Here is a 12,753-nt window from a genome sequence, read left to right on the forward strand (position 1 = left end):
AGAACCCAAGGAAGGAAGGTGAAAGCAAGAATCTAGGGCAGGATTGACTGAGGAAACAGAGATCCAAATTGCTGCTTGCACTTGCATGCCTACCCACTGCACTACACGGCTCAGAACAGGGTGCAAACACGGCCCTTGGTCCTCAATGTACGCTGATAAGATTTCTGATTTAGAGCAGTCAGCCAAAAAATCAGGCCCAGAAAGGTTCCTGTCCAAAGGAAAGACAGGGACAAAAACATGGAACTGAGACTGAAGGAACGGTCAATCAGAAACTATCCCATCTAGGGATCCATCCCATCTGCAGACACCACACCACACCCTATTACTAATGTCAAGAAGTGCTTGCTGACAGGAACCTTGTATAGCTATTCCCTGAGAAGTTCTACTAGCACCTGACCAATACAGATGCAGATACAGCCAACCATCAGACTGAGCCCATGGACTCCAGTGGAAGAGATAGGGGAAGGACTGAAGGAGCTGAGGAAGATTGCAGCCCCATAGGAAGAACAATATCAGCTAAATGGACCACCCAAAGCTCCCAGGGACTAAACCACCAACCAAAGAGTATACATGGAGGGATCCATGGCTCCAGATACATATGTAGCAGAGGATGGCCTTATCTGACATCAATGGAAGGCATGACCCTTGGTCCTGTGGAGGTTTGATGCCCAAGCATAGGGGGATGTTAGAGCAGTGAGGGGAGAGTAGATGAGTGGGTAGAGGAGCATCCTCATAGAGGCAAAGGGGAGGGGGAAGAGGGAGGATGGGATGAGGGTTTAGGGAAGGGGGTATCATTTGTAACGTAAACGAATAAAATGATTAAGAAAAATCAGGACCCGCCACAGGATCTTGAGACTTCTGGTGAGTGGAACACAGCTTCTGCTCCAGTCCAATCACGCGGGAACTGAGACTGCTTTGGTTGGGGAGGCAGAAATCCGGCCTGAGTAGGGCCACAAGCCTCTTCCGGTCAGACCAGCACAGGGGTAGCTAGGGCGCAGGGTCGGCTGACACTCGCCAACTACCCACAACACCCACCACAGGATCTTAAGACTTCTGGTGAGTGGAACACAGCTTCTGCTCCAATCCAATTGCGCGCAGGACCTGAGCCTGCATTAGTTAGGGAAGCAGAAAACCGGCCTGAGTAGGACCACAAGCCTCTTCTGGTCTGACCAGCACCTGGGTAGCTGGAGGGCAGGGTCGGCTGACACCCGCCAGCTACCCACTACACCCGCCAGCTACCCACGACACCCGCCACAGGATTTTGAGACCTCTGGTGAGTGGAACACAGCTTCTGCTCCAATCTTTAGACAGTGACAACGATAACAACTAACCCCAGAGATTACCAGATGGCGAAAGGTAAACGTAATAATCTTACTAACAGAAACCAAGACCACTCACCATCATCAGAACCCAGCACTCCCACTTCGCCCAGTCCAGGACATCCCAACACGCCAGAAAAGCTAGACCCGGATCTAAAAGCATATCTCAAGATGATGGTAGAGGACATCAAGAAGGACTTTAATAACCCACTTAAAGAATTACAGGAGAACATGGCTAAAGAGTTACAAGTCCTTAAAGAAAAACAGGATAACACAATCAAACAGGTAGAAGTCCTTAAAGAAAAACAGGAAAACACATCCAAACAGATGATGGAAATGAACAAAACCATACTAGACCTAAAAAGGGAAGTAGACACAATAAAGAAAACCCAAAATGAGGCAACACTGGAGATAGAAACCCTAGGAAAGAAATCTGGAACCTTAGATACGAGCATCAGCAACAGAATACAAGAGATGGAAGAGAGAATCTCAGGTGCAGAAGATTCCATAGAGAACATCGGCAAAACAATCAAGGAAAATGTAAAATGCAAAAAGATCCTAACTCAAAACATCCAAGAAATACAGGACACAATGAGAAGACCAAACCTACGGATAATAGGAGTGGATGAGAATGAAGATTTTCAACTCAAAGGACCAGCAAACATCTTCAACAAAATTATAGAAGAAAACTTCCCAAATCTAAAGAAAGAGATGCCCATGAACATACAAGAAGCATACAGACCTCCAAATAGACTGGACCAGAAAAGAAATACCTCCCGACACATAATAATCAGAACAACAAATGCACTAAATAAAGATAGAATACTAAAAGCAGTAAGAGAAAAAGGCCAAGTAACATATAAAGGCAAGCCTATCAGAATTACACCAGATTTTTCACCAGAGACTATGAAAGCCAGAAGATCCTGGACAGATGTTATACAGACACTAAAAGAACACAAATTCCAGCCCAGGCTACTATACCCAGCCAAACTCTCAATTAACATAGATGGAGAAACCAAAGTATTCCACGACAAAACCAAATTCACACATTATCTTTCCATGAATCCAGCCCTTCAAAGGATAATAACAGAAAAAAAACAATACAAGGACGGGAACCACGCCCTAGAAAAAACAAGAAGGTAATCCCTCAACAAACCTAAAAGAAGACAGCCACAAGAACAGAATGCCAACTTTAACAACAAAAATAACAGGAAATAACAATTACTTTTCCTTAATATCTCTTAATATCAATGGACTCAACTCCCCGATAAAAAGACATAGATAACAAACTGGCTACACAAACAAGACCCAACATTTTGCTGCTTACAGAAAACTCATCTCAGAGAACAAGATAGACACTACCTCAGAATGAAAGGCTGGAAAACAATTTTCCAAGCAAATGGTATGAAGAAACAAGCTGGAGTAGCCATTCTAATATCTGATAAGATTGACTTCCAACCCAAAGTCATCAAAAAAGACAGGGAGGGGCACGTCATATTCATCAAAGGTAAAATCCTCCAAGAGGAACTATCAATCCTGAATATCTATGCTCCAAATACAAAGGCAGCCATATTCATTAAAGAAACTTTAGTAAATCTCAAAGCACACATTGCACCTCATACAATAATAGTGGGAGACTTCAACACACCACTTTCACCAATGGACAGATCATGGAAACAGAAACTAAACAGGGACACGGCGAAACTAACAGAAGTTATGAAACAATTGGATCTGGCAGATATCTACAGAACATTCTATCCTAAAACAAAAGGATATACCTTCTTCTCAGCACCTCATGGTACCTTCTCCAAAATTGATCACATAATTGGTCACAAAACAGGCCTCAACAGATACAAAAATATTGAAATTGTCCCATGCATCCTATCAGATCACCATGGACTAAGGCTGATCTTCAATAACAAAATAAATAATAGAAAGCCAACCTTCACGTGGAAACTGAACAACACTCTTCTCAATGATACCTTGGTCAAGGAAGGAATAAAGAAAGAAATTAAGGACTTTTTAGAGTTCAATGAAAATGAAGCCACAACATACCCAAACGTATGGGACACAATGAAAGCATTTCTAAGAGGAAAACTCATAGCTCTGAGTGCCTCCAAAAAGAAACTAGAGAGAGCACACATTAGCAGCTTGACAACACACCTAAAAGCACTAGAACAAAGGAAGCAAATTCACCCAAGAGGAGTAGACGGCAGGAAATAATCAAACTAAGGGGCGAAATCAACCAAGTGGAAACAAGAAGAACTATTCAAAGAATCAACCAATCAAGGAGCTGGTTCTTTGAGAAAATCAACAAGATAGATAAACCCTTAGCCAGACTCACTAGAGGGCACGGGGAAAGCATTCTAATTAACAAAATCAGAAATGAAAAAGGAGACATAACAACAGATCCTGAAGACATCCAAAACACCATCAGATCCTTCTACCAAAGGCTATACTCAACAAAACTGGAGAACCTGGATGAAATGGAGAAGTTCCTAGACAGATACCAGGTACCAAAGTTGAATCAAGATCAGGTTAATGATCTAAACAGCCCTATATCCCCCAAAGAAATAAAAGCAGTCATTAAGTCTCCCAGCCAAAAAAAGCCCAGGACCAGATGGGTTTAGTGCAGAGTTCTATCAGACCTTCAAAGAAGATCTAATACCAGTTCTTCACAAACTATTCCACAAAATAGAAACAGAAGGTACTCTACCCAACTCATTCTATGAAGCCACAATTACTCTGATACCTAAACCACAAAAAGACCCAACAAAAATAGAAAACTTCAGACCAATATCCCTTATGAATATTGATGCAAAAATCCTCAATAAAGTTCTTGCTAACCAAATCCAAGAACACATCAAAACAATCATCCATCCTGACCAAGTAGGTTTCATCCCAGGGATGCAGGGATGGTTCAATATACGGAAATCCATCAACGTAATCCAGTATATAAACAAACTCAAAGACAAAAACCACATGGTCATCTCGTTAGATGCGGAAAAAGCATTTGACAAGATCCAACACCCATTCATGATAAAAGTCTTGGAAAGATCAGGAATTCAAGGCCCATACCTAAACATGATAAAAGCAATCTACAGCAAACCAGTAGCCAACATCAAAGTAAATGGTGAGAAGCTTGAAGCAATCCCTCTAAAATCAGGGACTAGACAAGGCTGTCCACTTTCTCCATACCTATTCAACATTGTACTTGAAGTCCTAGCCAGAGCAATTCGACAACAAAAGGAGATCAAAGGGATACAAATTGGAAAAGATGAAGTCAAAATATCACTTTTTGCAGATGATATGATAGTATGTATAAGTGACCCAAAAAATTCCATCAGAGAACTCCTAAACCTGAAAAACAGCTTCGGTGAAGTAGCTGGATATAAAATTAACTCAAACAAATCAATGGCCTTACTCTACACAAAGAATAAACAGGCTGAGAAAGAAATTAGGGAAACAACACCCTTCTCAATAGTCACAAATAATATAAAATATCTTGGTGTGACTCTAACTAAGGAAGTGAAAGATCTGTATAATAAAAACTTCAAGTCTCTGAAGAAAGAAATTATAGAAGATCTCAGAAGATGGAAAGATCTCCCATGCTCATGGATTGGCAGGATCAACATTGTAAAAATGGCTATCTTGCCAAAAGCAATCTACAGATTCAATGCAATCCCCATCAAAATTCCAACTCAATTCTTCAACGAATTGGAAAGGGCAATCTGCAAATTCATCTGGAATAACAAAAAACCTAGGATAGCAAAAACTCTTCTCAAGGATAAAAGAACCTCTGGTGGAATCACCATGCCGGACCTAAAGCTTTACTACAGAGCAATTGTGATAAAAACTGCGTGGTACTGGTATAGTGACAGACAAATAGACCAATGGAATAGAATTGAAGACCCAGAAATGAACCCACACACCTACGGTCACTTGATCTTCGACAAGGGAGCTAAAAACATCCAGTGGAAGAAAGACAGCATTTTCAACAAATGGTGCTGGCACAACTGGTTGTTAACATGTAGAAGAATGCGAATTGATCCATTCCTATCTCCTTGTACTAAGGTCAAGTCTAAGTGGATCAAGGAACTTCACATAAAACCAGACACACTGAAACTTATAGAGGAGAAAGTGGGGGAAAGCCTTGAAGATATGGGCACAGGGGAAAAATTCTTGAATAGAACAGCAATGGCTTGTGCTGTAAGATCGAGAATTGACAAGTGGGACCTCATGAAACTGCAAAGCTTCTGCAAGGCAAAAGACACCGTCAATAAGACAAAAAAAACACCAACAGATTGGGAAAGGATCTTTACCTATCCTAAATCAGATAGGGGACTAATATCCAATAAATATAAAGAACTCAAGAAGGTAGACTCCAGAAAATCAAATAACCCCATTAAAAAATGGGGCTCAGAGATGAACAAAGAATTCTCACCTGAGGAATACCGAATGGCAGAGAAGCACCTGAAAAAATGTTCAACATCCTTAATCATCAGGGAAATGCAAATCAAAACAACCCTGAGATTCCACCTCACACCAGTCAGAATGGCTAAGATCAAAAATTCAGGTGACAGCAGATGCTGGCGAGGATGTGGAGAAAGAGGAACACTCCTCCATTGTTGGTGGGATTGCAAGCTTGTACAACCACTCTGGAAATCAGTCTGGCAGTTCCTCAGAAAATTGGACATAGTACTACTGGAGGATCCTGCAATACCTCTCCTGGGCATATATCCAGAAGATGTTCCAACCGGTAAAAAGGACATATGCTCCACTATGTTCATAGCAGCCCTATTTATAATAGCCAGAAGCTGGAAAGAACCCAGATGTCCCTCAACAGAGGAATGGATACAGAAATTATGGTACATTTACACAATGGAGTACTACTCAGCTATTAAAAAGAATGAATTTATGAAATTTCTAGCCAAATGGATGGACCTGGAGGGCATCATCTTGAGTGAGGTAACACAATCACAAAGGAACTCACACAATATGTATTTACTGATAAGTGGATATTAGCCCAAAACTTAGGATACCCAAGATATAAGATACAATTTGCTAAACACATGAAACTCAAGAAGAATGAAGACCAAAATGTGGACAATATGCCTTTTCTTAGAATTGGGAACAAAACACCCATGGAAGGAGTTACAGAGACAAAGTTTCGAGCTGTGATGAAAGGATGGACCATCTAGAGACTGCCGTATCCAGGGATCCATCCCATAATCAGCTTCTAAACGCTGACACCATTGCATACACTAGCAAGATTTTGCTGAAAGGACCCAAATATAGCTGTCTCTTGTGAGACAATGCCGGGGCCTAGCAAACACAGGAGTGGATGTTCACAGTCAGCTATTGGATGTATCACAGGGCTCCCAATGGAGAAGCTAGAGAAAGTACCCAAGGAGCTAAAGGGATCTGCAACCCTATAGTTGGAACATGATGAACTAACCAGTACCCCGGAGCTCTTGTCTCTAGCTGCATATGTATCGAAAGATGGCCTAGTCGGCCATCAATGGAAAGAGAGGCCCATTGGACTTGCAAACTTTATATGCCCCAATATAGGGGAATGCCAGGGCCAAAAGAATGGGAATGGGTGGGTAGGGAAGTGGGGGGCGCTATGGGGGACTTTTGGGATAGCATTGGAAATGTAATTGAGGAAAATATGTAATAAAAAATATTAAAAATTAAAAAAAAAGAAAAAATCAGGCCTGTTTCTGAGACACATAGAACTAGACAGACAGAACTTGCAGGCAGACAGACAGGGAGATGGGCCATGCATGGCTAAGCAACAACAGTAGTAATTTTCCAAGATGGTCAATTTTTTCCTCACCATCTTTATTAAAGAGAAAAGCTAGCTTAAAACAAGGGCCCTGCAGATTTCTTCTCCTGCCAGCAGGCCCCCTGCTGATGGACTGGCTCATCAAGGTAGAGGCTGGATCAGGACAGGTTCCACAACAGTTGTGGGCCAGTGACTCAGCCTATCCTTCACAGTGACCAGCCCTCAGCTAGGGGAGGAAAACTCTGCAGAGATATTAAACGCCAGCTCTTAAGAGGAGACTCGGTTTCTATTGGCATCCTGGGTTCCCCTTCTGCTTTTCAGAGGGTCTTGTTCTGTGTGTCTGCTACAGGGTTGTTTCCGCCCCTCCGACGCACACCTCTCTTCACGTGCTGCTTTTGTCTGTTCCTCCTTGTGGTGTTTTGAGATTTTTCCACTGCTGGCTGTTGTGCTTGAGATTTGCTCCTGCATTGTAATTCTTCAACTGGCGGAGGAAAACAAACCCAATGAAGACTTTATCACTTCCAGAGAAGGGGCTTCAGGAAACAAACAAACAACTTCTTAAAACTTTAAGAAAACTGCGAGTTTGGGTAGTGGTTCTGTAGCGGGAACTCTTGCTTAGCAGTTACAAGGCCTGGATTGGAGTCTCAGCAACACAGAAAAGCAGAGGAGGAAAGACGAAGAAGAAGTGTGGGAGAGGGGAGGAAGAGAAGAAGAAAGGTAGGTGTGGTGTTTATTATCCATGGTCAGCTTTACTGCATTTGGCATTAACTAAAACCCGAAAGTGGAGGGGACACCAGTCAGAGATTCTTGCTTAATTTAAACTGGGGAAGATGCATTTCGAATCTGGATCTTAATCCAGACCCTTAGAGCTGGGGAAACCCACCTCTATAATCTAGGCCATGCCTTCTGCTGGAAGCCTACATGTAGACATGGAAGTAGGTCTTTGCCAGCTTGCTTTTGCCTTGCTAGCAGGTCCACTCTTTCAGTGGCATTAGAATCTACTTTTGGGGGATCCCAGCATATACTGAAGACCAGCTGAGACATCCACCCTCCTAGACTGGGTGAGAAACTATTGGATTCTATACATTTTTATTCTAGAGGACCCTAACTAAGAGGGAAACAGAGGAAGGGGGAGGAGGAGAAAGGAGGAAAAGATGGGGGAGAAGAAAAGAAAAAGCATGAAGGAAGAGAAAGTTGGTCTGGGGACTTAGCCTAGCTAGTAGGATGCTTGTCTAATATACAAGAGTCCCTATTGGGATCCTTAGCACTACATAAAATTGAGTGTGATGGCTTGTAATTCCAGCACAGGGGAGGAGACAGGAAGGGCAGAGACTTAAGGTTATCCTCAGCCAGCTATATACCAAGTTCAAGGCCAGTCTGTAGAATCTGTCTTCAGTCTCTAAACAAACAAAACATACACTCCATTACCCCCACACTCTCTCACACACACATACACACACAAACACAACTCACACACACACCAAAAACAAAACAGTAAAAATTAAAACAAACAACAAAACAAAACCCAAAACTAACAGTTGGGAAGCTGAGGCAGAAGAATCATTAGTTCTAAGCCTGTCTAGGCTACAGAGTAAATTTAGGCCCAGCCTGGACAACTAAGCTAAATGCTGTCTCTGAATAAGTGTTGGAGATACAGCGCAAGGTCCCAGGCCTGAGCAACCTGCCTGACTCCATTTTGAAGGCAGGAGCCATTCCACGATATTGTGAAAAGTTGTTTCTGTCTTTGTTTCCTGAAGCCTGACCTCCTCCAAACTATGACCATGATTTCTAAAACACCCAAGGCTTCACCAATCGCATGGCAAACACATGCTGTTGGCTCTTGTTTTGTTTATTTGGTATTTGAGATTTTTCTGCACCGTTCCATTGTTTTGTATAAACCCACTTTGGGACTCCTTAGAAGGGTCTAAGAAACACACTTGGGGCTGCTCTCTTTAACCCAACTTGGGAGGCAGTTGCTGGCCAGCTCTCAGGTTCACTCCAATAAACATCAAACTTGCTTCAAATGTGGCTCAAAATCCTGTGGGATTCACAGGCCCAAGCTTCAATGCCAGGGTGGGAGGGGTGATTCTGTGAGGGGTGTGGTTTATTCTGCTTTGAAGCTGAGACTACATGCTGCCTGAGAAGACTCTGGTCACCAGGGAAGTCAGCGAGAGGCTGACTCCATCCCTGAAGGAGGGGATCTACTAACAAGCCTTTGGTCTGAACGTCAGAAAACACTGCACACTGATGGGTCTCTATGAGTGTGAGACTTGCCTTTCCCAACTCCCTTCTTGCTCGTTCCTCTTCCCAGATGGGAAAGCTAAGCCACACCCTTTAGCTTCCATTGCTTTCTCCCTCCTTATCTTTCATATTTTTATTTCCTGCTATCATGTGTCTTTTGAATGTTCCTCAAAGTGTGGTAGAGCTTTGTTCTCCAGCTTGTGATATCTGAGGGGTGGTAGACTCTTTAGAAGTGGGGCCACGTGGAAGGAAGTTATATCAGTTGGAGGAGATATAGAGAGCCTGGCTCTTCCTTCCTACCTGTTTGCCTTCTCCACTGCATGCTTCCATTATGATGTAGTGTACTTCACCCCCCAAGAAACAGGCTCAGGTCATATGGGTGGAAATCTCTAAACCATGGACCAAAATAAAGCTGTACTAGTGACTTCTCTATTGCTATGGTAAAACGCCATAGCCAAGGCAACGTAGAGAAGGAAGGGTTTACTCGGGAATATGGTTCCACAGGGATGAGTCCATTGTGGTCCAGAAGCCTGGCATCTGGAGCAGGAAGCTGAGGGCTCACATCTTGGATCATGAGCATGAAGCACAGAGAGAGAACTAGGAATGGTGTGAGTCTTTAAACTCTCAAAGCCCTCCTCTGATGACAAACTTCCTCTAAGGCAATACCTCTTAAACTTCTGGAACAGTGCTATCTATGAACTGGGACCAAATGTTTAAATGCCCAAGACTGTGAGGGAACATCTTGGTCAAACCACCGCAAAAACGTAGCGCCTTTTAAACTGATTATCTCAGAGGGTTTGCTAGAGTAACACCAAGATGACTACCACACTACTCACCCCATCCTGCCCACCAGATCCAACAGCGTTCTGCTTTCCAAAGGACTGAACTTGATACACTGAGTACAGGAACTGACTGGAACCAAATTATCAGAGGAAGCCAAGATTTAGTAAATCCTGTTTAGCTTGTAAGATGGCGTCAAGATCCCCCAAACGTGATGGAAAATGAAGTGATCTGGAAAGGCTCTGTAGCTTCTAGCAGCAGCTTGTTCCTCAATGTTGTCAGGTGTGCCACGGGGACAGTAAGCTAAGAGCATTTCTCTGAAGAGCAGAGTCCTAAGTGCCAGGCAGGCTAAGGAACCAAATTCCCCCTCGTTCTTCTTCAGATCAACAGGCTTAGGCTCATGTTAATAGCTATGAGTCTGGTGCGGTTCCTCTCTACTCCGCCAAGTGTGAGTTTTATGAAAGGTGTCTTCCGTTTATTTTTGTTTTGTTTTTATTTTTGTGTTTGTGTTTTTCGAGACAGGGTTTCTCTGTGTAGCCTTGGGTGTTCTGGAACTCACTCTGTAGACCAGGCTGGCCTCGAACTCAGAAATCCGCCTGCTTCTGCCTCCTGAGTGCTGGGATTAAAGGTGCCTTCCTCTGCAGGCTGCACTGTAGCCAAAATCTTGTTGCTAGCTGTAGACTTGTGCCCTGCTGGAGTCCTGATGGGAAATCACTCAGAAGCACAGGCTTTTATTTAGGCTACAGACAGGATGAGCTTGTGCAGTGCACTCTTCCCTCCTACAATGGAAAAATCATCCTACCACAGGTGGTGGGGCGGGGTTGTGTCTGGAGCTGCTGAGCAACCAAGGGGATGGATTCCAGCCACAGACATGCCCAAAATTGTCGTAGTTTATATTACTTCTTCAGTGGAGGGTAAAGCAAATGCTTGGTTGACCTTCAGAGATGGGGGTAGAGATAGGGTGGGTGGGGGCCGGGAGTGGGCTGGCAAGGCTTCTAGGAGGGGCTTATCCTTGGTAAATGGGGGGAGCTGAGCAGGGGAAGTTCTGTTCTGCCACATCAGACACCCTGAGTCGCAGGCTTCCAACCACTTGCTGGGTAAACATTTTTTTTTTTTTTTTGCTTCAGTCATTGCTAAGTAGCTTTTCAGCTGCCTGGGACAGTGTGGCTCAGTGATCGGACCACCATGTCCCTGAAAGAGGATTCAGCTTCCACAGTTACCTGGTTTTCTATAGACAGTCACTTAGATTTTTAAATATAAATATTTCCTCACGTAAAATGTTTGTGTGCAACTAAAGATCCGAACATTGAGAACTTTTGTTTCTACGAAACTGAATCATCATTACTTAAGGAATTCCCAGAGTCTGCGCAGTCCCACGCTGACAAATTTCAAGTCACCAGTTCAGTTGGAAATGTAAGCACACTATTCACTTGAGATCCAAAATATTGTGCTTGGGCCCCTGAGTGATGGACATACAAGAGCTCTGTCGAAGGACTGAGCCCCTGGTATTGAGAGGGGATCACTTGCCCACATGCTTGCCCTACAAGAAGGGTGAAGCTTTACAGATGGAGAGCTGGTCTGGCACCTCTGTGTTACGCAGCCCCAGTCAATGGGGAGGAGACTCCGAAACAAGATTCTAGTACCAAATACTATTTTAACATCGCCCAGTCTAATGCCCTCACTGTGTAGACAGTAAGTTCAGGTCCAGGGCTGTGGGGTGAGCTGCTAATTCATGTTGTTGCTGTTGTGACAGATGAGAGTTTGTTGAGAGGCTATTGGATCACCAGCACACTCTACTGAAACCGGCTATTGGATTGAGGTAGTTGAAGGCTGTTGGACACTGACGGTTGTGGCTTTCGAGGGTCCTTTGTCTCTTCCTGTCTGTTTCCTGGACTCAGTGGAAACCTCTCACTAAACCCAAGTCTCCTGAGGTCCTCAGGTCCCTGTGCTCCTGAGCCCCTTTGGGGTGAGGAAGGACAATCATAATCTCTCTTATCTAATATTGCTGCTCCCAAAGGCTTAACACAGATCCATCATAACTATACCTAACGAAGATCCAGATGAGCTCCTGAGGAGGGAACACATGCACGCCTGCATGCTGTGGTGTAATGATGCAACCACTGCTTTGTCAGTGACAATGTCAGACTTAAGAGTCTAAACTTGTTCAAAGATTTGATTTTTTTTTTCAATCTTAAATTATTGCATTGAAATGGAGTTCTGCGCTGACACACTGGGGGCCTTGGACATCACAGCACTTAATTAACGCTTGCTGAGTTGAGCTGAATGGAATCATTTTTATGGGGTCAGGAGCATCAGTGTCTTCCATAGATTTAGGTAAGCGTCTTCGCAATTACATTATTAGCAGCAGCACTGGAAATTATGTTTTCTACAAACACTATTGGAAATGTGGTGAAGATTGCGTGTTTCTCAGAAACACACACAAAAATACCTTAAGATAATTTGCACAGTTTAACCAATAAGTTAACTCAGTACACTTTATTAAGCATCTCCTTGTAGTACATAACCAAGCTCATTTGGGGGCTCAAAGATGAAATAGATGCCCAGTCTTCTGTTCTTTGGAACATTTGCTCTCTAGATATAAGGACCTATGTCTATATGAGATAA

The sequence above is a fragment of the Mus caroli genome, unplaced genomic scaffold, assembly GCF_978045245.1.
Source record: "Mus caroli unplaced genomic scaffold, Mus_caroli_1 scaffold_12, whole genome shotgun sequence".
NCBI lineage: Eukaryota > Metazoa > Chordata > Mammalia > Rodentia > Muridae > Mus > Mus caroli.